The sequence below is a fragment of the Piliocolobus tephrosceles genome, chromosome 7 (assembly GCF_002776525.5).
Source record: "Piliocolobus tephrosceles isolate RC106 chromosome 7, ASM277652v3, whole genome shotgun sequence".
In the NCBI taxonomy this organism is placed as follows: Eukaryota; Metazoa; Chordata; class Mammalia; order Primates; family Cercopithecidae; genus Piliocolobus; species Piliocolobus tephrosceles.
Window position 1 is genome coordinate 77,629,099 of NC_045440.1, and position 27,500 is coordinate 77,656,598.

At 38.1% G+C, this 27,500-nt stretch overlaps 1 protein-coding gene and 1 long non-coding RNA gene across 3 annotated transcripts in view; one reads left to right on the forward strand and one right to left on the reverse strand.

Moving 5' to 3' along the window:
* LOC111535719 overlaps window positions 1-7,656 on the reverse strand; it is a 73,825-nt gene extending 66,169 nt beyond the window's left edge. Inside the window, exon 1 of the long non-coding RNA XR_003309604.1 lies at window positions 7,431-7,656. This is a non-coding gene — a long non-coding RNA (uncharacterized LOC111535719). The remainder of the gene's footprint in view (window positions 1-7,430) is intronic.
* ZFHX4 (zinc finger homeobox 4) overlaps window positions 5,612-27,500 on the forward strand; it is a 188,826-nt gene continuing 166,937 nt past the window's right edge. The window contains exon 1 of one of the 2 annotated variants that reach the window (XM_023227772.2): window positions 5,612-6,013. The gene's annotated coding sequence lies outside the window, so the exon portion shown is untranslated. Of the gene's footprint in view, window positions 6,014-17,790; window positions 17,865-27,500 lie in introns of those variants that run through there. The other variant, XM_023227773.1, reaches the window with a different exon arrangement.

The following is a 27,500-nucleotide window of genomic DNA, read 5'->3' on the forward strand; positions in this document are numbered from 1 at the left end:
TTTTTTTTTTTTTTTTTTTGCTTTCACCTTTTTCTATCTTGTCATTTATTTCTGAATTGGTGTTTTGGTTATAATTTAATGTAAAGCTACCATTCCTGTACCTTGGCAAACCACATTTTCTTTCAAAATCTGTGATTCATTTAGTTTCTGCTAGTTGTCTTAAATAATTAAAGATAGAAACAATTATACGTTTTGTAACTTAGATCAGATGGGCTGTTTTTGTTGTTGTTGTTGTTGGTTTTGCTGTAGGATTTAATAGTTCTCTTGTATCTAATATTTAGGGACATTACATATAGTGGTGGTGGCTTTTCTTCAGCTGTAAATATCTGCACATTTGTCTTAGAAATGTGGGTGTTTGAATGAATGCAATGTCGTTTTAAAATAATTTTATTTGGTGGCCAGAGTTTAGTATACTGTCTATACAGCACTTCATTGACTAGATATAGATGCTTTTAGGTCTAAAATATCACTTTATCTTCTGCTCAATGAAATTAGTTATTCTGTCTGTGTGTGTGTGTCTGTCTGTATCTTCTCTCTCTCTCTCTCTCTCTCTGTCCTTTCCCATTTGGATCTTGTCTTGGAGCTCTTCCCCAGACAGAATGTAACATTTTCTTTGGATACTCTTGCTGGAAATATCTCCATATATATTTGAGGATTGTGTGATTGTGATCTTGGTTTTGGTGGTGTGAACATGTATGTGTGTTGTGGGGAGGAACGTGATAAGGGGTCCTCATTAATTTGCGTAAGTGCTGTGGAAGTGCTTATGAAGTTAGTGAACTGTTATTGTTTGGGGAGAGTCCTGTCTGATTTGTTTATAAACACTGGGCTGGTTGCTTAGAGGGAAAAGAGGTCACAACACTGTCTGAGCTCTGACCTCTGAAAGGCCAGAGGGCATCTGACTTTTCTCTTTCTTCTCCCTTTCCCTCCTCTCCTCCCTTAATTCTTCCTTCCTCAAACCCTGTAGCCCCTCCCTCCTTCTCCCTTCCTTTCTTTACCTGTGTCTAACTCTACATAATGATTCCCCTTCCCCCTAAAAGGTCAGAATCCCCAAGGGGGAAAAAAAAAAAAAAAGCTGAAACATTTACTCCAAAGTAAAAGCCAAAAATTGACTTTAATCCAGGAAGAGAGAAATACACAGGGATATAGAGGTGCAGAGACAGAAACCTGGGAACAAAAGGGGGACACTGCTATGCTTTTTAAGAAAAAGAAGAAGGCCATAGAGGAGATAAGAGTGTAGCTGGAGGAGGGGAGGGATTCAGGGAGAGATTTAACTGCCCACAAATACTACACACATATATACACACTCAAAATGCCATTCCCTTTTGATTTTCACTAGCTCACTCCTTCCATCAAAGAAAGTGTCCATTCTCAATGTTAGGTCATATTTTAAGCCCCCCACTTTTTTGTTAGTTCTTTAAAAATATATACCTCGTTCTGTATAGAAAGCTTGGGATCCCTCACCACACACAGAGCCACACAGACACATACACCCCACTATTTCTTGAATTATTTCACTATAAATATAATGTGTTTATGACACCTTCCAAAACAAGTCCTGCACCTTTCCATTCTTTGTTAACTCCACATCCCTCCCTTTCACAAATACCCCCCAACCCTGTCACACTCCTCACCCCCCTACACACACAGTGACAAATATTGGTATCAGGCTTAAGTGTGTTTTGGAAAAGGGTTGCTAACTTAAACAAAAATGTTAGTTAACACACAGCCTTTGTTAAATAGCCCCCGGGTGGAGAAGACCCAACAAAAAGAGAAGAGGAGGAGGGAGCTGAGGATCTGAAAGTGTCTGTGGTGATATAAAGAGTTCCTAACGCTGAAATCTTGTAATACCTCGTTTCAAACTGAGCTCATCTATAGACCCCGGAAGCGCGGTCAAAAGACTGGAAACCTTTTTCCCCTTGGGCTGGAGTTGTTCTTGAGCTGGAGGGACACTGGGGAGAGGGAGGTGGGGTATTTATTAGTGAATTGGTGAGGACAGGGTGGGAGAAGGACAGAACAAACAGCTGAAAACTCTTTAGACCGATTGTGAAGAGTGTCCTCGGAGTGGATTTAGGAAATAAAATACGCCGAAGAAAAAGGGCAGAAGTGGAAATTACCTTTTGTCTCAATGTTAATTACTCCTCGCCTCCAACACTCAACACCTAACCACCTGGTATTCCTTTTTGGTTTTCCCCTAACTCGGCGCTCAATGTCAGGGTCCGAGTGCTCTGCAGTGGATGTGGCTGGCCTGGGGTTGCCCTGTAAAGTGTTGAAGAGGATACAGGGAAAGTTCTTGGTGCGGCAGGGAAACCTCTGCTCCTTTCACTTTGAAAAAAAAAAAAGTGACCCAACGTTCCGTGAGGGCGGCGGCGGGTTCGCGCAGAGTTTAGGGACAGTGGAATGGGGGTGGGACAGGGAGTGGGAGTCAGGGTCAAAGGTGGATGGCAAGGCGTCCGCAGAGACCCAAGAGGAGCAGCTGGGTTTCCTGACGCTGGGAGCCGAGATGTAGGGAGCAAGGGGCCGCGGCGCAACGGCGCAGCCAGGTCCAGGCGCTCGGATCGCGCTCGCGCCCCATAGCGGCCCGCGGGCTGGGCTCGGGCTCGCCCGCCTCCCCGCGCCCCTGCCAGCGGCGCCGCGCTCCGCGCCCCCGGGCCCACCCCACGCAGTCCCGCCGCCGCTTCAGCCCAACAGCTCTCCTCACGCTGGCGCGCTCCGAGGCCAAGCCCTGGAGGAAACTCTTGACTCTGCGCTAGAACCTCTCTGCCCCTTCCCTCAGCCCATTAACCCCCGACCCTCACCTCCAGCCTCTCTTCTTAGGGAAAAGGTGAAAGAAAACGAGAAAGAGATGGTAACAACAACAACAACACGCACACACACACACACACACACACACACACACGTTAGGTGGAGAATCCTCGCCAACAAAAGAAGGGGTTGAGAAAGTGGGCACCCCTTACAAGTCCTCTTTTGTTTTCTTACTTAGAAATCAACCGCCCCCACCACCAGACACACACACACACACACACACACACACACACACACACACGGATACACACAGTTGTATTTTCCAAGAAAAGACGGGGGAGGTGTAGAGGAGAAATAGCCACCAATTTTTTGTAATTGTTTTCCTGATTTGACGTTTGCTGTTTTGACATTAATGACATTAATGTAATTGATGTTTCAGGGAGAAAAAGGCAAAAGAAATAAAGAACTTGAAAACGAAATGATCATCATTTTCCTATTCTTCCATGCCAGAAATAGACCTCTTTCTTCACCTGAGCCTGAAACAGACTTATTGTTCTCAGGTGTTTCCTTCATCATATCCATTTACCCGTCTGAAGTCGCAGGAAATGGTTTTTCCATCAGTGAGCTTGTACATGGAGCCCTCTTCCGCAAAGGGCTTGATCTTTTCTGATTTGAACCTGAAAGTTTCCCTGCCTTCATTTCCCCTCAGTCTCTTTAAAAGCTCCCATTCTCCTTCCCCACGCACACACCTCAAATAGTTTTTTTTAAGCCAGAAATTTTGCTCTCTGGGGTGTTTTTCAGTAAACAGTAACGCTACATAAACACCTTTTTCACTTACAAGTTGCAGAGAATTTAAATTTTACCCCTGTGTGCATGTATGTTTCTTAAGGCATATGGATAAACCCCACTGAGGTGCAATCAGATACTGCTAGCAAATTGGTGATACAATTGCTGGGTAAAGGTGGGGCTGTAAACAAAGTAAATTTACAATTTTAGAAAGCTTTCGACTTTCAACAAATTTCTTCCCAAAGAAGTTTAAAATCGAATAAAGTCTTTGGAGAGACAGATGATTTTCTTTCTGTTAACATTTAGTAGCCCTGGCTTCTAAAACACTAGTACCTGCACTGACTCCGAATCCAAGGTGGTGATTTGCTTTTTTTTCTCTCTTAATAAAGACCATATCTAGGTTTTTTTTTCCCTCCACTCCATGCCTCTGGACTTTCATTGTAACTTTAGCCAGCTGCTGAAGGCAACCAGCTTTCCTGATCTGGGCCTAGGTCTGCTTTTTTGAGGACTGTGCTTTTATCCTCCCAGGTGTTTTGTTTGGTTTTAATCCATTTGCATCAGTCCTATGATTTTCCAAATGTTCTCTGATAACGCAAGGTTTTAGGCCTGGAAAGATGCATTTTTGCAGCCTCTGTAGTTCCAAATACTTGTGCGATAAACCTTTCTGTTGGTATTTGGTAGATTTGTGCTTAAGGCCTAAGACAAGGTTTTGAAGCAGATCCTGGCGATCCAGAACTTCAAAGGCCTGTCACTCAAAGGCAGCTGACACATCACCTGTCCAGGAAGCTGGACACTGCAAGTATTTCCTGTTTTTAGCTCATTTGATTTGTTATTCTTACTTTCTGTTTAGAATTCCTATTTTTGAAATATTACATAGATGGTGTCTACCTGTGACCTGTGGTATAGTAGTTATAAATGCATCAAGATGCTGACTAGCAATGCATATATATATATTCCGTATATATATTCTAAATTCAGTAGGGGGTATTTAAAAGTATGTCTATTCCTAGTTTTAGTTAATTATCTTTTAATGGAAGTGTCACTCATCTTCACATCGGTAATATTGGAAAGAGATAATTAGATTTTCAAATGAGAATCAGCCACCTTAAATTTTGCACCAGAAAATACCAAGTATATTTCATTCTAATGAGATCTGTAGTGGGGTTTTAAAATTCATCATAATGTGCTTCAAGAAAGATAACTCAACAGACTCAAAAGATGAAAGGTTTTTCTTTTCTAAGTCTTCTTAAAGTTATTACATTGAACTTATGCAATTCTGATAAAATATTCAAGAATATTACATAAAGGCTAGAACTGTACCCCCCTCCCCAATCATTCTTGCAACCGTCACTTATTCTCATTTGGAAGTTTTCTTTGACTAACCGCTTCCATCTCCCATAACCTGGATTTTCTCTCCTGTGTATACAAGTGAAGGATACGTGTTTAAATAGAGTACCTAAGGATCCAGAGTGCAATTCCTCCTTTGAAATAGGCTGGGCTGAGCAGTGTTTGCACACAGGCAGGCACCCTTTATTTACATATATCTGCATATTTGCTCAGGCCCCCGCATATCGCCATTAAAGTGCGTTCATGTGCTCAGCAGAATAAACTCGGCAGAGAAAAGCTCTTCATTACCCTAACTCATATTTCTGCTTAGAGCTCCCTAGTAAACAAATCTCTGGTCCGATAATAATTACTTTGCCTCATTAAAATAAAAAAAAAAAAATCTCGAATGGTTAAAGGGCAACGCTTTGGCGGTATCTATGTTTTATTTCTTTCCCCTTCTTGCTCTGTGTGTGCCTGTGTTTGTGTGTAAGAGCGTGTGTGTATCTAATGAAGTTTGGGAGTCGCGCGCAGGGGCGCGTGGGGTGCGAGCCCCGGAGGTCCCCATCCCCTGTCCTCTCCGCGGTCGTCGCGTCCTGGGCTCCAACCGCAGCGCTCGGAGCCTTGGAAGTCGTGAGGCTCCGGAGCTGCTCTGAGTCCGGGCTGCGCGTCATTTGCAGTCTGGGGAATGTTGATCACCTCACTAATTACACCTCTCTCTCCCCCCTCTCCCTCTCCCTCTCCCTCGCTCTCCTCTCTCATTCCCAGAGTGCATATCGGGAATAGACACACAAAGACATGCGCACTCAACTTAATCAGCCATTTTTTTAAACAGGGCTAAAACGATAATAATTAGCAGAATAAAGACATATCGGATTTTCATTTCCTTTCCTCCTTTTCCCAACCCCTTCACAACCAAACAGCGAGACCGCGGTCGGCACATGCTTTAACTCCTCCCGGACCCCCGAGGACCGCTCCATGCCCCCCACTTTCTGCTCCAACGTTTTTATTTTCACCCAATAAAGTTCGAGGATTATTTTTTATTTTTTTTATTTTTTTAATGAACCCTCTCGTTTTACTTGGATGTGATCAGCTGTAAGTAAAATAAAAGCAAAACAAAAAAGAGGCGAAGATCGAGTAGGAACTGCAGGGGAAATGGAAAGTAAGTTTTTTCTTTAACTTTTATTGAGTAGTTTGTGTTAAATTTAGGTCGAGTATCGATTATCTTTCCAGCCTGATCTTGCACAATCTTTGATATTTCGCTCCCTCTCTCTCCCTCTCCCTCTCTGCCCCTAGCTCGCTCGCTCCTGCTCGCTCTCGCACACATCCCCTCATTCCGACCATCTCTTCCGCTCTGCCCCCCTTTTCTATCTCTTTCCCCTTTTTTTGGCTCAAGGTTTTGCTCCGCTGAGGGAGGGAGGAGGCAATGAGGGACCTGATTTTCCACTTTCTTTAGGGGGGCTGCGTTTTTCGGGATTTAACTTTTGGATTAAGTGGCGGAGGATCATCTACATTTGCTCAGGCAGTTTTCTCTCCTTTTCTCTGTCTTTTCGGGTTCTGCCTTCCTCGCGAGCCCCGGGCATTCTAGTGGCTGGGGGAAGCTGTCAGCTCCGCAGCGGCGCGGGCACTGCCAGGGGTCCCTGCTCGCCCCGCGCCCCCGCACCCGGATCGGGATGACTCGTCCTCCGCACTCATCCTCCAAAAGTTTGGACGTTGGTCGGTGGGGCTGGGAGCCCCTCTCTTCCTTCTCTTTCCCTGCTTTACCCTCCAACCCCCACCCCACCTTATTCAGCCTCGTTTTTCTTCCCCCTTTTACCACCCGCCCCTCTTCCCCTTCTCAAGTTCCCCGAAGGTCGCTTAGTGTGCGGGGCTGGAGGACGCCCGGGGGTTCGTGCGCTCTGGGGAGGGGATTTCAAGAGACTGGGGTGAACGTTGGGGCTAGGGCTGCAGGTAGACACCGGCCCACCGGAGCTGGCGCGGCGGGCGCTGCCGAGGGCTGCTCTCGGCTGCGCGGGCGCGGGCGCCGCGGAGGGAAGGCAGGTCCGTTAGGAGGCGGGATCACTCGGCCGCTGGGCCGGGGACCCGGGAGGCGGCGGCTGCTTGCTCGGGACGGAACGCCGCTGGGTGTGGGTTAGACCAGCGGATAGACGCCCGCGGCTTGGGGTCAAGATTCTTTTCCTTTCTTTATAGCAAAGGGCAAGGGGTGTGTGCGTGTGCGTGTGTGTGTGTGTATTGAGTGTCTGTGTTCGGCTGTGAGAACCGATTCGTTCTTCGCCCCCCCCTAAAAGGGTTCCATGCCTACAAATGAACTTCACCTCCTTCGCTTCTCCAAGCATCAAGTGCGCCTTCTGGCTGGGAGCAGCTAAGGGAAAAGGGGCTGGAATGCACCGGGTCTCTCCTTCCTTCTACTTCTATCCACTCCCAACCCCCTTCTCTGTGCTCTTTTCTATCAGAAAAAAAATAAATTTTCTCATGAAATTGTATAAAGTTTCTCTGCCAATGTCCAAGTTACAGAAGGTTCCCTATCCTAACCCCCTTCCGCCAGAAGACGGTGCACTGGTTTCTATTTCTTTTGTTACCTGTGATCCGGGCGGGGGGCTCCTTTCGGCCGCTCAGGCTGGGGTCCGGCCCAGACAGGAGGCTTCTGCGGGCGCCTGTGGCCGCGACTTCTCACTTCCGCGCGGTTCTGGTGAGGTTTTAGCTACCGTTCGGTGAGACACCCTCCTTGTAGGTACCAAAGGTTCAGATCGCAAACACGGACCCCCCCACCTCGACCCCTACACACACAGAGACACACTCACACTCAACACACACTCACAGACACAACATTCTCCGTACTCTCCCCCCCACCTCCGGCCCCCACCGTGTCTTTCCCCTCCCCCCTTCCAAAAAAAGCACACACACACATACACACAACAACAACATCCCCCCCAACACACACACACAAACAAAAACCCAAAGACAAGTTCACTGGCAGAAGATGGTGGATTGACACTGACTCAGACAGAGGCAGGTTCACCAGGAAATCTGGCCGTCCTGATTTCTGACAGTTGCATTTCCTCTCCTTGAGTCCTCCCCCCCACCCTTTTTATTAACTCTGTTCCATGTTTAATCAAGGATCATGTAGATGGCAAAAGGAGAGACAGAGAGGAGAGAGGACGAGAGAGAGAGGGGGAGAGAGAGAGAGAGAGGGAGAGAGAGAGAAGAGACAAGAGACAGAGGAGGGTTTTTTTTTTTTTTTTTTTTTTTTATTGTGTTCTGGATTTTCAGTGGCTTGATCCCTATAAACGTGGAGTGGTTAAAGCTCATATGTAGTATTATATTTTTAGTTGGGTAGATGGATGGAAGAGTGAGAGAGAGGCTGCGGCTGCCGCTGCCTTTTCGGGTGTTGCTTAGATTAAGGCTGAGACTTGGCTGCGATTGGGACGCGACAGTGACACGGGCATCGATCGCTTCCATTGAGAGCAATGCAAAAACACAGCCCGGGTATGTAACACTCTCGGTGCCATCAACACTTGTTTTACTTTGTATTTACTGGCAAAACTGACTGAGCAAGCTCAGACTTTCTTTCTGTTTTTTTTTTTTTTTTTTTCCTGTTTCTTCTTTACTAACTGAAGAATACAAACAATTGTGTATAGAAATTGCTGAAAAGGATGGTTTAAATAAAACAGAAAGGAGATATTCAGAATTATTTCACTACCTCTGTGACTGACTGTTTCGGAGTTTTCCTTTTCCACTGAGGAGCATATTAAAGAGAATGGAGGTTTTCTTTTTTCCTTCCTCATCTTAAAAAAAATATATTCTTAAGGGAATATTTGATAGTTTTCAAGGTTTGTGGTTTCAATCAGCAGGAAGGCACACAAAAATAAAAGATGGCTAGCCAGCTGTTTTAACCTCTTGCACCTGGCTTCAGTGTGGGGATCATAAGGTTTATACAGTTAGTTTTTTTTAATGGTTTTAATATTTATGGCATAAACTAGGGAGAACATCACTGTGTTTTTATTCAGTTGCTGGCTGATTTTGGATTTTAAGAAAAGTAAACTCATATTCAGGTGTTTTCATGTTTATGGCAATGAAGATAGAGTCAATGAAATATGGGGGAAATATCATAAATCTGAAAAGTGAAATGTACCCAAGGAACAAAGAAAGGTCAGGTAAACCAGCTGTGTAAGTCAAAGCAATAGGACCAACTGTGGGGTTAGACAGGGATAGTGGACTCTGGTTCAATGAAGTGAAAGTTGCCACTTAAAGTTAAAAATAAGGCAAACATGTTCAGCGCTTTTATAATATTTTGCAGTTTTTAGCAAATGAGTCCAAATCTGTTCATTAATTTTGAGCTAGTTGGATTATTTTAAAAGATGCTTCACCAGCAAAGGAAAACATAAAGGAGGCTGAGAAAATCACCGTTTAATATTGCAGAATTTACTGCTTCCATTCTGACCATGAGCCTAAATTTACACAATGAAATTTGATTATCTCTAATAACAATATTAGATCCTGCACTGGATGGATGAGAATTGAGGTGCTTTTGTTGATTGCAAGGGTTTAATGTTGCATTTCAGAATCTGATGTGGTTTGGCCTCCCTTCCATTAACTGGAAAACCCCTGAGGTTTTACAATTATTTCTTAAAGATAATACATTTAAGATTGCATTGGTAGGCTGAAGAAAAGTCATAAAGGCAAGAAGGGAAGCCCTTAATAACTCTTGAGATTCAGACATGTTCAGCAGTTAGATTGGCTCTGACTTCACCAAGGGTCGACAATGTGTCATTTCCACGAAGCCAAATTGCCCTCTGCCTATATGATATTAATGTGCAAATCAATATTTCAGGGATTAAATTTCCCTTCTTCATTTTTTATGGTTTCTACCTCAATAAGTCTCAAGTCTATTAGAAGAGGCTGGATGATTTAAAATCTTTCACTGCAGAATGGCTTGTCGTAGTCTTGTTTCATAGACCATTTTAGGATTTTCGTTATAAAGACTAAAGACATCCTAAAGAAGTTGTGAGGCTGTGTAGACCCAGACTCAATAGTGTAAAGCCCTTGTTCGATTAAGAACTAAAAGGTATTGAAAATATAATATACACGTTTATGTAATATATATGTACATTCTGCTGCTTTAAAAATATTATGTTAATCACCTATTGATTTATTTCAAAATCAATTGAAGCTCCTTTCTTATTAATGATTTGTTCAGCTTTCTTGAGGACTGTGTTAATTTTCTTAAAGAGTATGCATGAATTAGCTTGGTGTGAAACTATTGGGGCAGAGGATTTTTCAATTAGCAATACTTTCCTAAGAAATATTTTCAGAAACCATTGTTTATGAGAGTAATAATCCAGAGGTGTCATTTGCATACATTGTTGTGATAGCTATCACTGAATTTTGTGGCTGAATGACTTAGCTGATCTATGTTAAATGAAACCTTCTTCAATTTCTTTTACATTCTGTTTCTAGCACTTAGTAGGTGCAATGTTTCTTTTTATCCTCTTAGAGAAAGAAAATTATGAAAGAAAATATGCGACTTAACTGGAAAGAATACAAAGCAGAAATTTGGAGGGAGGTCAAAATAAAAGATTGTGACTTTATCACATAATCTTGGGAGGGCCTACTGTCTATCATTTGATGGTGTTTTATAGTCTTAAACCCTCTGGACCAAGTTCCGCACAGCTGCACGAATTTCTATGTGATAGAACATTTTTTCCATTCAGTGTGAAATGTTCCTTCCTAAAAAACGTACACCAGACTCGCTTAATTTAGTCTGTTAAAAGAAATGCACATGAAAAAGGACAAAAGGCTCTTTAATCTCTGCAAGCTGTTTGTTTTTCTTCAAGATTCCTGTCTGTTTGGGTTTGAAAAGTCATGTTTATTGAGGAGATGATTCTGAGGTGTGACATTAAAATAATATATGATTTTTGGACTGGTGGCCACGCTTCTGCTTAATTTGCAGAACTACTTTTTATGCCTGTCAAAACACAGCGTTAATCTATCCTTATTTACAATTAATCTCAATAAAATTAATCTTAACTATGCTTTATTCAGTGGCTTAAAATATCTAATTATATTCAATTAACTGCTGTCATAGTAATTAACATTGCTTAATTGCCTCTGCATATATTTATGTAAAGCTCATTAGGTGCTGCTGACTCCTTTTCCCTTTCCTACTTGCTATTTTTGCTGTTGTCAAACCACGTTCATCTCCCAGTGTTCGACAATGTCAATGAGAACAAATTCTTTCTTAACATTTTCTTGAAATGAATGTTCCTGCCTTCCTTTGAGAAGATCGTTATGAGTCTTTAAAGACTAATCCATCCCCCTCTCTTCATTTTCCTTACCCCTGGTCTCTAGCACTCTCACCAAATATGTTCTGTCATTGTTGCTAGAAATATGAGAAGCCAGGTTAAGCTTTGTGTTTATAAATGAGGAGCCTTTCTGTGTCTGCCTAAGGGCTGTACCCACAGGGAGAGGGTTTTCCCCCCTCTTCTAAGACCACTCTAAGGGTTAAAGACTTGGCCAAGGTTCAAACTGAGAAGCGCCCAGGGAAAGTGCATGTGAATATGTACAAGTTTCATGTAATTAGTGCTTAATTATATTAACATATGCAAATTGTCAACTTAGGAGCTTGTTGAGCTGGCAAAGATCAGCTAGGCACAATTGCAGTATTGTTCTGAAACAATAATGGATTTCAAGTTGGATTGTGGAAACACATAACTAGCTATCTAATTTAACTCATACCGTGGTGAAATTTCATTAGTCTCCATGGAGACTGGTTTAATTGTGCTGACTAATGTTCTGGGCTGCAGAATGTCCTAAAAAGAAAGCGTTGTTTGCCTAATCCACCTTACAATGACACTTGTTTGTACATGTTTCCCTTGTGTGAGAATTTGCATATGCAAATAAATAGTTTCTCTGCCCCATTTGTCATGGCTGTTCATTACCCATGAAGAGGACATTGTTACTAGGCTGTTACTGAGTCTCCCAAGATGGGATAGTGTCAACCAGTCCAGCTACATTCTTTCATAATTTGTTTCTGATTAATAGACCAGAGTGAGTCTCATTCTTTTTGGGCATCTGTAAAAGGAAGGTCACTTCTGTCACAGAAAAGAGTTTCTGCAGTAACTGAAGGACTTTTTTTTCTTCTTCTTCTCCCTTGTCCACCCATTGGTTAACACAATCATATTTAAAATAATAGATTCTTGTTCTAAGAATGCCTCTACTAATAATCTCTAGTTTCCTAAAGCAAAAAGATAGGAAAAGAAAGGAGATTCTGTTATTGGAATATTAATCCTGTTTTTGACAGAAAGGTAAACTGATATAATTGCTTTTCAGTTGAAGGAATGGGGGTTTATACAAGTGTGAAAGCATCGGAAAAGGATTAGCATTTTTTTGCATAATGAAAAGCTCTGTTGAATAGGGTCCTGAATGGCTGACTGAATGACTAGGATGAAAGGAAGATGAAAATGCAGGCTTCTCTTTCTTTATGTCTGTGCTCCGCTCTCTCTAAAGTTATGTTTGTCCAAGACTTGAGAAAACAAGCAGGGGCTCAGATTTCAGCAACTTTATAAGATGCTGTGTTTTCATCATCATTGGGGCGTAATGTGTATGACAATAGTGCAGCTAGAAGATGATCAACAGAGGTTTGTATATAGAAGAGTTTCAGAAACATGCCAGGCTAGCCAAATATTGACTATTGGGTATCAGGAATTCCCAGTACTTTGCTGGCAAAAACAATTATTTTAGAAGAGCCAATAGTACGGTGTGGATATTTAATTCAGTTAATGATGGAATATAAAGTGCCTGTATTTTACCACATCGGCTATAAATAACTATCTCGATTGGTGAAACACTTCACTTGGGAAAGAGTTGTGTAATCTGACTTTTGGCAATGTTAAGTGTTTTAAGTGGCCTATCAGCTTTTGTGGCTGGGAAGGGAGAGAAGAGGGTACTGATGTATTTTCTTAAGATTTATTTCATGAAGTTCTGAATGCAGTCTTCATGTTGCTTTGTAGGTGTATTGTGTATTTTATTTAGAAATAAGTCTTTAAAAGTGTCTAGGTGTTATAAGTTCACTCTTGGAGACATTTGTAGTAGGGTCCCCTGTCACTAGTTAGGGATGTAACTGGTTATCAGTTGACAATGTGATCAACACTCTTAATGATGTTTCTTCAACCATCATTAGGACAGTTAAAATACCATAAGTGTTAAGACTCTTTCAAAAGTGGGAATTGGTTCTTTTGTACATATGTAAATCAAATACAGTGCAGATAATTATTTATATGTATACATTTTAAACAAGCTCTTTCGCGTTTGAAGTCACCACTAATGATCATGGCTGCCTCAGAACAGGACTAAAAGATTTCATCAGATATTAACCCAACTTGTTTGCTGCTAGATTTTAGAACTTCCATTTGCCTCATCACTTTAGCAGTTTTGTTGTTGAGGTACTATTAAGATGGTTAGATGGAAATTTGGGAAATCACAAGTACTTTTACATAAATTAAAGTGTAAGGGTTGACTCTTGAGTACAGCATATTGTAAAGGAAAACTGTTTGATCTATGTTATACGGTCCCCCAAATTTTTTACTAGAGTCCTTTTTAAAATTTGTCAAGAAATTCTGGATTGCTTCAGAAACTTTTATGGTTAACTTTATGATATGCTTGAAAAAAGTCTTAAAAGAACAAAAAAATCCACATGGAGACTATTCTTTTACATGCAGAAGGGCTTATTAAGGTATTTCCATAAGAAAATGTGTTAATTTAAAAAATAAATTCATTTATATTTTAAGACATTGTTAACCAGGCACCATGTGTTGTAACTGGCAGTTTTCCAGCCACCATGGAAGTGGATCACACATGGGTTAATAGTAGCTTATGTGATGTCTGCATTCTTATGAAATGGGCAAAAGCCCAGGGTATTCTGATATCAAGATTTTAGAAATCAGACAGAAAGCAGAATATATGTTTATATGTGAACAGATGGACACATGTGAGAACTAAAAGTGCACAATTTCTCTTGGCACTTGTTTTAGTTATCCCTGATGATATAACCAAGATCTTAGTGCACTCACAGTCTTTGATGGCTAAAGACGAAATGGGCTTTTAATGAGGGCTCAGTGGCATTATTTTCTTGCATAAGGATTGTGCCCCTTGTGATCTTGCTGGACTTCATGTTCTGTTAATTCCCTAGTTTCAGAGGTTCACAAGTTGCCTTGAAAGTTTGATATGGTTTCACATTCGACATACAATCCTCAGTTCAAGAATGGCTCTTCTCTCGTTTCCTTTTCTTTTAAAGGTTTGTGAATAGAATAAAATATTCGCCACTTTAAGGCATATTTGAGTTTATGCACTCGACTTAAAAATGACTTTGGCACTAAAGTCATATTTAGTAGGCAGCTTATCTCTAATATAATTAACCACCTTAACATTCTAGAGACTGGATAAAATAAACAAATACAATTTAAGAATTTGGGCAGACTGACTTAGTTAATACATCATAATGTCCTGATGGTCCAAGAAAAGTTGTGAGTAGGTGTTTTGGTCCTTCACGTCAGGGGTTCACACAGCAGCATCATAATTCAGATAATAGATCATTTCTAATGTTTGTCTGACTTGAGGACACAACAGTGCTCAGATGATAATTACTGAATGGTATGCACTATAGGACATACCTCTAAAGACAACATTTATAGGTTTCACTGTGTTCTAGCTATAAAAAAGAAATCACTGCAAATATTTACTCAGGTCTAAATCATTTTAACCAGGGAAAATTGACTTTTGGGTTAAAATATGCATTTTATAACTGTCCATAAAATTTTTTTCCTTCACTGTAAAGAAGAAAAGAAATCCATAGCTCTAACAATGTTAAAATACAAAAACATACGAGCTGGTGTATGCCACCTGGTTATATTGTTAAAAACAAAATGAAACATAACTTCTTAAGAGGGAAGTTTTTGAGGAATCTTAACGTTTGTCTGCTTGGAATAATAGGTTGAAAAAGACCAATTATTCTTACATTTCCCATGGTATTTTCATTAAACCTGAAATAGTTTGCTAATGTGGATTTTCAAAAATACAGTGATTAGTAGTTTTTAAAATACCATAAATTTTGGAACAACGCAATTAATACTTAAGATTTCCTGAGCCCATTAATTGAAAATTAGAATTAATCTTCTCTTTTGGTTTAGTGGATACAACTGTGTTTCATCATCCCTAACACTCTTACGTTCCTGTTCACTAGAGTATATACAGACACACACACACACACGCGCGCGCACACACACACATCTACTCTCTTTCCATGTTAGGTCTTTCTTTCCTCTTTAGATGCATTCCTAGTGGTAGCTTGTGAAATTTTCCCTTCATAGGCTAAACTTTCATCTTCTAAGAATTGGTCAATATTATCTCAACAGAAAACAGCAGCTAGGGAGGTAAGGCAATTAGGAATTACCAAAATGCCAGAGTCTGGAAAGTGGCCTTACCATCATTCGGTTCGACTAACTCATTTTAAAAATATGGGCTATTGAATTAAAGATAAGTTATCTTTGATTGCCCAGCAAGGTAGGAAAATGTCAAGACAAGAACTGACATATTCAAACTCTAGGACCAGTGGTCACTCAACTGTATTGGCTATTTGAAAAATGTTTGTTGAATGAATGAATATGAAGGTTGTGGAGATGGTGAAGAGGAGGAAAGGAAAATGTGCATGATAACCTGTCTTGTCTGAGAGAGTGAGCTCTCTGTTATCGAAAGGAGACAAGTAGAATCTTGATGGCCTCTTGTTATTGTGACTGTTAAACATATTTTTGTGTTAAGCAGGAAGTTACACGAGGTGCTCCAAATGGACAAGAAGAGCCTACGATTCATAAAATACTGATGATTTCAGTGACTTAAAATGTATTTATCACAATCATAAACATGGTGTGAACAAGAACAAGGCTTCACTTCCATGTAAAGAAAGGATATGAAGTCAAGGCTGTGATGTTTTGGAGGCAGCATAATATACAGAAAGAATGACACCTAGTTAAGAACAGACATTTTTTGATTCTGCTTACTTTGGTTTCCTTTTTTTTTTTTAATCACTTTATTTAAATTTACATTTTAGATATTTTAACATCTACTACATTTGTTGGCAACCCAATGCTTAATAGGAATCTTATTCAACTTATACGACACCTGGATTACATTTCTGTTGTGGGTGCCCTTGTCCAAATTACTTAGTCTTCCTGAGCCTCAGTTTTCTCATCTATATATCAGGGTTGCTATAGAGATTACATAAGATTAAAGTGTTGTGAATGTTAAAATAAGTGATTGTGGCAGGACCTGACAACTGATCCAAAAGTTCCCTTTTTGTTTTTTCCCAATAGTTGTTTTAAAGTAATGATCAACTAAAGAGCATTTGATAAAGCAAGTCTACATAGATATTTTGAGTAGAGTTTCCCCTCTCTCCTACAAGCAAAATATATGAATTTGGCAATGGATATGTCTAAGAGGTGGAGGAAAGGAGTAGTATCCTTCTTTTCATATTTTCTCACTGACAGGTACCCAAATGGCATCTAGGTTGACAGGTGGATGCTCCTCCACATCTTTATCTGCCACTCGATCACTACAAGTTGGTTTGGTCCTGAGGGGCTTCTCGGTATTTAATGCATTTCTGAATCTTCATTTTTTTTAAAGAAGCAAATTAAGACAGAAACAGCTTTTCAATAATTCAGACCTTGGTCTATCCACATGAACTCAAGATTCCAGACCCTCCATTAAATACAATAATATAAATGACTGTAATGCTTATTTCAGTCTTGAAGTTGAAAGTCTTCGCTTGAAAGCCACTGAATTAGAGGATTTTCCAAAACTGGATTATGTACTTGCTATTAATGATATTATATACTTGATATTGGTGATATTTTCATATGCCAAGAAAAGGGAATGGATACTATTACATGGTATCCTGTTGACCAAAATTTATACCAACCTAGGGAAGAGATCCAGGTATTAATAATCCAATAATATTATGAACCCTTAAATTTTCTTAGGTTATTTTATAACCAACTTGTGGGTCTCCATCTGGTTTATCTCTTGGGGAATCAAAGTCCTTTACTGTTTTATAATAATGCATTATTCTGGAGGACTATCCAAGTTTAAAGATGGTAAATTCATGATGAGTTAATATATATAAGTACAATTTTTTGAATCACCTGGAAACTAAAGTTCTGTTTTTTTAATGTTTATTTCTGATACATTTTTTATTGTAATACATATAAGATACACATTTAAAATTATTGTTTATAATTTTATGGGAAATCTAAGTGCATTTGGATTATAATTTTCTAATTTTGTATTTGATTATTGTTTAATATTTATATATGTTTGGTTCATAACACTTCTTAGAAGTAAAAATGTATGCATAGCCTATCTTCTAGTCATATTTATAAGAGGCCCTGGACTTGACATTTCATTTGAAGCACATTCATTTAAGACAAAGCATTTTTTAATATTAATCAATATAAGGATATAATTCATGTAGAGAAAGCAATTAGCATCTTAACATTTTTCATGATGCTTGTTTAAGTGTCTCCTTAAATAAAACTGCAGCCTCCATGAGGGTAGCACCCACTTCTGTTTAAACACTATATCCACAGTGATGGACATACTATTGGCAAATATTTGGTGCTCAGTAAATACCTGTTGAATGAATGAATGGATAAATGAATGATAATTAAAAACATAAATAGAAAACTTCAGTTTACTATACTACTGGAATCTGCCTTTCCTCCTGAAATCTAGGTACTGAAAAAACAAAATCACTTTAAAAACAACTGGACTTGTTTTGGGAAATTCCACAGAGCAAACCATCTTACAGAGGAATCTAAATGGGTTTTTATATTAGAACCATAGATTGTTGCAGTCAGAAGGGATATAGCACAATCCCCTTGTTTAACCAATACGGAAACTGAAGCTCATGGAAATTCCTGGGAAACATCACATAACTACAGAGTGCAGCTGAAGAAATTGAGTGTGTGTGTGTGCATGTGTGTGTCCTCTTCAGCTTATTTGGCTTAGCTTCTCCCTATCCAAAAATTAGATAATATTAATATGAGAATAATTTGTTATGCTTATGCTGGAGATAGATTTTTCCAAGCAAAGGAAGTTTTTAGTTGTTACAATTCCTGTGCTGGGTGCTCTGAGATTATAAAGGTAAACTGTTAGAGATAGGACCAATATTGCCTGAAAGGTGAAAGCTTGCAGGAAAAATAGGGTGGGTCATTTAGTTCTTGAAATGAAGCAGGGTGCAGATTAGGAATCATTATGGTTTGCCAGAAGTTGCTGGTCATAGAAGCCTGTTTAAGTGCTCACTGTCAACAAGGAAATCATGGGCAGCACTTAAAGTGGCTCACCTCTGATTTATTCATAAACCTCACACGAGCACTTGGCTTTGTTCTTACTCTAGTAAGGCGGTCTGATGCCAATAAGAACAGGAATAAAGAGCTCCTTGCATGGTCCAAGACTGAATAGCACTTTACCTCAAAGCCTGACCTCTTTTCTAGAAGTCTGTTGTGCTAGAGTTGACTCTGATTGGCTGTGTCTCCTCAGATGAATTGAGAGAAGAGGTTATAACAAGTATCTGCTCTGTAAACTCTATCGTGTACATAACAAGAACTATGTGACTGGAACTTGGGTTCTAACGTAACCTAAAGGTTGCCGTGCTTATGCTAAATGGAAGGGCTCTCCTTTTCAGAGAGCTTAAAAGTTTCACATTTAATAATAGTTTGGAAGGAAACTATTGCCTCTTTCTAATTGAAAAATACAATGATCTCAAAGTGGAATTGTTTTTGATAATCCCTTCCCCGACTAAAGTGAATTTAAAGAGATTTAGTAACAAAAGAAATTAAGGGTTTGAGAATAAAATAGATACCACCCTGTGATAAAAACAAGGAAATTGGTTGGCCTGCCAATTGGTAAACCATATTTATCTGAGAAACTTCATTTGTGCCACTTAACAAATTATGCTCTGCTCCAGCTGCCCATGTTGAACGGAAGGGACCTGTAAGAGACAGTCAGCTGGCTAGTTTGCACTGGGGCAGAGGTTGAGTAGAGTTACTCAAATCCCCAGAGCATCATTTAGTTAATGTTAGTCTTTTTTTTCCCTCCCCCTGAACCCGCCCCCCCACCCTCCGCCCCCGCCCCCGCCCCAACCATCCTGTCCACTCAGGCTTCCCTTTTCTTCTTTCGATGAAGTTGGTCTCTTGTTACTTACAGTGCCTATATTCACAAAAATTTTTCCTCAAATTTTCGCAACACATTACATGAACCCAGTAGAGCCCATATTAGGAGATGGCGATGAGAGTTAATGATATATCTTTAGATAAAGCCATCCTCCCGTGCAATCACATCAGAGTCATCAGCTCATTTGTCATGGCTGAAGTGAAAATGTCAGGACCAATGAGTGTATGAGTGCTGAAGGGGGCGAAAGGGCTTTTGGAGAGAGACATTTTTGTGCTGGGAGTCGGCCATGGCTTAGTTTTTGCTCCAGGGAAATACTGGGATTAGCCAACACTGTGTACAAATCATTAGCACAACAGAATTAGTTGGGAAAATGGGGAGGTGGGGGTCATGAGAATGGGCACATTTCTGGAGACATTCGCCAGGCTACAGGCCAGAAACTATGGAAAAGAATGAGGTGATTAATAAAATTCTTTTAAGGGATATGTTGTATACAGGTTCATCAATTTCAAGACTGAAGTCATAGGTTTGAATGGTGTCAAGGAAGACCTGCGTAATATACCACTAAATATGTATATGTGGCCTCTGTTTTAAATTTAGCTGCATTAAAAGAATTTCAATCTTAACATCCATTTGAAAAGTTTTCAGGAAGATAATATTGAGTACACAAAGATAACATTCAGGCTTAAAGTACTTTTGACATTATGGTAGAATGGAAGTTAATACTTAATTTAAATAACAATAATTATGATGAAATACTTGTTGCATTGCTGAATTTACACAAAACCAAGAAGCTAAACTTTCTTTACAGAGACTTCATTCTGAAACTTTAATTGAAAAGCAAGTTATTTTCTTTAGCTGCAGAAGTTCTTATCTTTGATAGACCAATACTAGCAGATTTATTTCATTTTAGGTCCAGTTAACTGTTCTCCTTCAGATAATGTACCCACACAACCTTTTCTTGTTTAATTCTATTGATTTACAGTGTTAAAGTGAAATAATCTGATACCTGTTTCCTGCCCTTTGAGTATTTGTCGTCAAAGAGGCTGATTAGTTTTTTCCCCCAGCTCTTTAACTGTTTTAAATGTATAATTATCATTGCATGTCATTTGATAGCTGCACTAATTGCTGCCAACTATTGTCTGTTTGCACTTAATGCTGAAACCTGATCAACATCCTGCTTTGGTTGATGTTTGGTGGTAAACTTTAATTAACTCTTATTGCATTGAAGAAGAGTTCAAGCTTGGTGCTAACTAATCATTTACCTTCATTATGTCCTGACAGCTCCACTTGTTCTTGGTCCTAATAGATACACCAGTCAGTAAATAAACCTGCAAACCTCATGACTTGTAGTTTCTCCACACTGATATTTTGCTACTTAAAGTATAACATAATTGGGCCCAGATAATTATTTAGTTAGTTTAGTATCTCTAGTTTTGTAGACACTAATCTTAAATTGCTTCTTTCATGCTGGACAATTTCATTTTAATAGAAACTGTAGATTTGAGATAACATTATTTCTTCAACATGGTTCCTCTGAACATGCATCTTTTGAATCAATACAATTAAGCTTGTCTCCTGTTGGAATTCTTGTAATTATTTTTCCTAAGATACTTTTCCTGTAATGATATTGAAGTTAAAGTAATCAGGTTACCAGCAGATCATGTAAAATCCAACTCAAAATTGCTGGCTGCTTGATTTTAATTTGTCTGACATCAAGTTTGTTTGAAAAGGGATAATATGTGGGTAAACCAAGGAGCTTATAATTATGGTTGACGGTTGTTTGTTTATAATGAAATCTAATTAAAGTTCATACATTTAAAATACAAAAGCTAATTACTGAATTGCTCACTTCACTGATGGGCAGCAGTCAAATTAACTTTCAGGCCAAAAAAAAAAAAAAACCTAAATAAAAATCCCCAAACAAAAGCCTCTTCATAATAGCAATAAAAAAACAACTAATCTCAGAGATCAAACATAAATTTGACAATATTTCATCCAGAAGAAAACTTAGCATTCTACTTATGTTCTCTATTATGCTAGTCCTAATGTGGTTTTTAATATAAAATTATTTAAAATATTTACATGGGATGTAAAAAGACACTTGTATTTGGTAGATTCTAAGAGTATTATATAGTAAGATGCACTTGGTAGTGATTTAAAGAATTTATGCCTATAACTTTCTTCAGTGAAACTATTTGAAATCATGTAAAATTATTGAAATCATTGCTCAAGAAATAGGAATGTTTGCTGGAATACTTGACCTGTGATTGATTTTATGAAGATAATTATGGTAGGTTTAGCCTGCAAGAAATGACTTTTTTTTTTTTAAAAAAGTGCCTACACTATTATACTTACTGTTATATTGGTTATGAGATCATATTGGTAGGGATTGTGAAATAGAAAAAATTATACAATTGCTTTTTCTTTGAAATATTTGGTTGTCAGTAGTTCAATAATCAGTTTCATATATGAATAGATAAAGGAGAAAAACTACAGATGCACGTTAAAATATACTGTCTTTACATTGCCTTTCATATATCTTTACATATGAAGTAAATTGTATGTGCACTGGTTTTTACTAGTCTGGTATATCTTTTTTTGAAGCCAAATAGTCTAAAGTTATATATAACTTAATAAAAGCAATTAAGATTAATTTTTTAAATGTTCTTATGTGATAACTTAAAAGGTTATCAACTACGCACTCTTAGATTATGCATATGCCAGAGAGATTAGTCAGTTACATCTTAAAGACGAACAATATAACATATGAAAAACATGGTAACTGTGATTTATAAATTCCAAAAATGATTGACACAGTTCATGTTTTTCCAAGGAGAACTAAAGTGTTCTGTGTTAAAGCTTCATGTTTAGCAGTGTAATTTACTTGAACATTCAGATATGGTAGAAACTGAGGGAGGGAGTCTGTGAAAGGAAAATAATCCTGTCCATTATTGTGATCCCTGTAAATGTAAGTATAATCTACACAATCTTTTCATAACTTCAGTGTATATTTATATGCATTTTATTATAGTACCTGATTGATTTATGGATTAATATTTATTTAGGGAAGAAAAATTAAAAGGATCATATAGTCATTTAATTCTAATCCTACTTTGCATAGATGAGCCAAAAAGAAGATGATTAATGCTGAAGTATGACTGGGTCACTGGCATTTGGAAGTACCTTTTTGTTCAATAAAGACAGGAAAAAAAAGTCAGTATATTCTCAGTATTGGCAAACAACAGCTTTCTAGTAATACTTTAGCTGATTAGGACATCCTTAACCTTTAATGAAGCAATCACTACAAAGCCTCAATGTCAGCTGGAATACTAGCAAAACAGTATCAAAGAAAGAATCTTCTGATAGTTCATGTCCTTGTCTCACACCAATGCAAACTATTCATTTTCAATTAGAATGAATAAGAAAATTAGAAATCAACTAGATTGGTTGCAAATACCGAAGTTTGTTTACAGAGGGTAGCTAAATTATTGGGTCCATCTTGCACACTGATTATAAAATTTTCCTGAAGCAAACAAATAAAATGAGTCATATAAAAGTGTAATTTTGTTAAGGAGAGATTATTGATTCCTCTCTAAGGAAAGTAGCTGGAGTTTGATTAAAGTTTTGAAGAAAACTGAATAAAATTCGTATTTCCCACAACTATTCAAACTTAGAACTATTGGACTCATTGGTAAAGTGCACCTTTTCTCTTTAGTTCTCCAGCACATATGTTTAATGCTATGTAATTGTTATATACAGTCTATGCAGATTTAGTGATGTGAGAGAGAATGAGGGAAAATGAGGGTGGGAAGAGAGGAAGAGAAAGAAAAGAATGAGAGAGGGAGAAAAAGACTATTAATCACAGGGTCCCATTTACAGAGAAGAAAACAGATCTTCATTGACTAGCTAACACAAATGAGAAAAACGAGAGGAAAACAGGGAAAAATGACTTAGTTGACTCACATACTCATACTTGTCTTTGTAAACTTTCTCTATTTAAAAAATGTGCCTGTTTTAAATGCTGAATATATTTGGTTACATCCTTCTATTCAAACTCAATTACCTTCTCCCCTTTGTCGTGACATGGGTGGAAAGTTTTTGCCGTGTCAGGAGAGGTCGTCACACATTCTTTTGCAGTTCTCTTCATTAATTCCTTCTTGCAGAAGCATTTTCTCTCGTGCTGGGAAGGTAGGAGGGTGTAACAGAAGAGCCCTGAAACATCAGCAGGAAGCTCTAAGCTGGTTAATGCAGTATAATTGTCTGGACATAGACTGGTCTTTGTTTGTGTGGTTCACTCCGAATCAGCTGTAATTAACTCCAGAGTGTTTCCAGATTGCCAGCAAAGAAAAATTACAGCTTTTCTGTTTTAAATTGTAAAGCTCACAAACATTAACTATGCAGATTGCATTTACTTTGATATATTTCTATCTTACAAGTGAAAAAGCTTGTTTGGCTACCCAACCCCCACCTCTAAAAATCTGCTTTTGTAAGTTATTTGATTTAGTGTCCATTGGAACATAATGACTCCCTAATAGTTGGATTTGAAACCTTTTTTACTTAATATTTTCTATCCTTTTACATCCTTGCATTTGCCGTCTTTCTTGCTAATGTTTTTAATACTGTAGTGGGAAAAAAGTTATGCAATCTTTCATGAAATACTCCACATATACCAAAATAAGCAAATAGCAGAATAAGATGAATTAAAGAGAAACACTAGCACCAACTTAAGACTGAGATCAAAGATGTACCTGACGAAACTGGTACTTCCACACAGGTATTTACCTGTGTTATGATATATCAAAAGAGAGACTGAGAAACAGGCAATTCTCCTACCCTCTTCTCTGAGTTCGCACACCACACCCTTTTAAAAGCTTCTATACAGTAGTTTATAATTATGAATTCCAACTTGGGTAAAAGTGAGGTAGCAATAGCGGTGAGAACTAATGCAGCCTTGTACACAAAAGATTTGTCAGCAACTAATGCAAAAAAAAAAAAAAAAAAAAAGAAGTCTAGCCAAAATTCTTTTTTTTTCTTTCTTCTGAATTTAACAATAAGGAATTTAAGCCTCAATGTGGCTTTAGCAACCAAAGAAAAGAAGCTCTTGGTGTCTGCATAATACCACTTTGATGGATTTTTTTCATCAGTTCTCTGTACGTGGCAACAAATAAACAAGTATAATTATACTTGTGAAGGTCTATTCATTGCTTTGTCAGGATTAGATATATGTGCCGTTTTCACACTGTGCCTCTCTTTTGTCTTTGCCTAACTCACTATGACATATTGATAGAGGATTTGGAATGGGGAAAAGGCCACAGCAGAGACAGTGATGACCTTTTGGAAACTTGATATAATTCAAGGATTTTTATCTATTTTCTATTTTTTAAAATTTGTAACTAGTTACCAAATTATCATGTAAGTGGACAACTTTTAACCCACATAAAATGGAGTAAATAAAGACTCAAAGTGTTATGAGATGGCTAAAGAACAGATGAGAATAAAAACAATAGGCTAAGGAGCCCACTGGTCTTCTTTCCCAGCACTTAGCAGAGTGGCTAACCTAGCATTCCTTTCCCATTATTCTGTCCTCTTGATCAGATCACGTTCTTTTTAATCATTTCACAAACACTGTCTCACTGGACCGTAGAAGAGGGCTGGGACAATCTCAATTAAAAAACAGAGGTAAAACTGGCCTCTCTGATTTTGGGTTCTAATGGGAACTCTGCTTTCTGAATGCAAAGGAATTCTTCTATTGTTCAGAAAGCACACCCTTTCATTAGCTAGACTCCTTGTAGGTGGGTTTGGTCATTTAGCAGAGCAGAGTTTAGGCAGCAGTGACTGTAGACGAAAGCAAAGCAGAACGACTAATAAAAGTTCTTTTCTGCATATTGTCCATTAGTTCTGAAAAAGGGATTTGACATGATCAAAGTCACTGATCTTGTGAATTACTAAGAATACCAAAAATGTGTATGTACACATATTCTAAGCAGACCAGCAGGTATGTATTGCTTTGAATTTAGCATTAAAACTATGTTAGGTTTTCTCTCTGGGATTTCTTGAGGACTTTGGTGATTTTACAAACAGAATGTCTGGCAGTAGAGAACAGAAGTTGGTGAACACTAAATAAAAATCACCTTAAATGGTGAAGGAAATTTTATAGTGAGTGAACTTGTTATGCAGTCATTTTGGAATGAATTCTATGGTTTAAGTTAAATGGTTGTTTTTGTGGTCTTTTTTACTGGGACTTATAAAACTTTATCGTAAATTTCTTAAATGGGTCACTTTGATAAAAGAAAGACCTCGTCTGACATTGATGACAGTGAAATCACTTAGCATCGTATTCAGTGTCACTGTACATAAGGATCTAAATAACTTTTTATCTCTACAAACTAAAGTGATTCCCTCAGAATATACTGAAAAACATTGTCATGGTTATAGTCAATAGCAAGAAAATAAAAATTTTAAAATCAAATAATATATTATTAGCTATATCAATTTAGATAGTTTTGTTATTGTTGGGTTTAAGATGAAATGTAAATTTGATTGTATAGAAGACATGTATTTGACTTAGTTTCTGATTTATATGTAGCTTATTGAGAAGAAATTGATTGGCAATTTTCTGTAAAATTGTATGGGAGTATTGTACCAAAATATATCCTACCATATTGCTTTGACCTATGATGGATTCCTTAATATGGTTTTCATAATTTTTTTATACAGCATTAATGTTACATTTTGAAGGTGACTTCTGGCTCTTTTAAGGTAAAAGAAAAAAAATGGGATCTACTTTATGTAGGGAAATATTGAGATGATACGTTGCAGGGTTTATTCCACATCTGGCCAAAATTGTTAACTGCACATTTTATGCAATTCATTTGAGTTGCTTTTAGAATGCGTGTAATAATTCTAGCTGGCCACTGTATTTGTGGGATGAGAACTGTTGTAGGAGTAAAGATAAAACTAAATTCAAATAACATATATAGCTTAGAAACTTTTTTATAAAGCTGTAAAGTGTTGAGGAGTTTTCCTCACTCTTTATAATTAAAGTGATTTTTTTTTTTTTTTTTTTTTTTTTTACATATCAGATATATTCATCATGCCTAGCAGGTTATCCTATCATTGGGGAATATCATCCTGGGTCCTGGAACTTTATGTTTTAATCTAGCATCATTAATTTAGTGTTATTTACCACCTTGCATTCATTCCAAATTTCTAGTCTCTTTCTGACTCCCTCATTTCCTTCAGGCCAGCAAGAGATTATATTTTAGGCACTTTGGCTGCCTTCAGTATGAATACGTTGTTTGTGCAGAATTGGCAAATGCAAAGGTAAACATTAATGTTTATGGACTAATTACAAAATTGTTAGGTTTTCTTACTTATGGTTATCAGATTATTTCAGGGGATTTTGAAAGCTGTATTCATGCCATGAGGATAATTAACCTGAAGCTCATCAATGATTAAAATTAAAATTACACACTAGGCTTTGTGATGTTTGATTTGTGAGCAATTAGAATGTCATTTTAACCATCTCAGATACCAAAACGAATTTTGAATTCATTTTCAATCTATGAAGATCTTTTAATGTTTTCTAAACTGATCACTTTCCCTCTGATTTGCCTGACAAGATTGGATTTGATTACAGTAAAGAGAGTATTAATTAGCTATTCTTTATACTTAATATGCCAGTGACCTTCACTGATGTCTTTCATGTATAAGAACTTTTAAAAAGGGATTTCTAAGATGCTTAGTAATATTGGTGAAACCAATATTCTGTTTTGTTTTTTTCCAGTTCTCCACCGCTCTGAAGACTACGTAATAAGGTATAGGGATGGGAGGAGCATCTAGGTTGAGATAGTACATATTTATCATAACCAATATGATATGCAATGTAATATAGCAACATTAATCTGTCTTGTTTCAGAAATTGTCAGGATATGTGAAAGTGTTGATACTTTTAAATTAAGGTGCTGGCCTTGAAGTTATGAGACTCTTCACATTTAAGATTTGAAATAAGATTGTTTACCTGTTTCATAAAATCAAGACAGTGCCTATGTTATAGGCCGAAAATAAACACAAGTTTCAGACCACTCCACTGTTGTGTACAGTGCCATCATTCTGCAAACTGAGAGATCTGCAGGGACTCAGAGAAACTTAAGCTGTAATCAAGCTGCTATTACAGTAGCTGAGGTTCTCAGGCAAGACACACACACACACACACACACACACACACACACGAAGAGAAAGAGACTTTTTACCAATGAGTGCCCAACTTTCACTGGTACTTCACTCTGCTGTCAGAAACTGATATGGCATTTATGGAGTGCATCTTGTCCTCAACAAGTAGGGTTTCTGGTCTAAGATGCCTGCTTGCAAAAAAACTTTTAAAAAATGAGGGATTTTCATTGGGAGTGCTTGTGTATGATTTGTTAAGC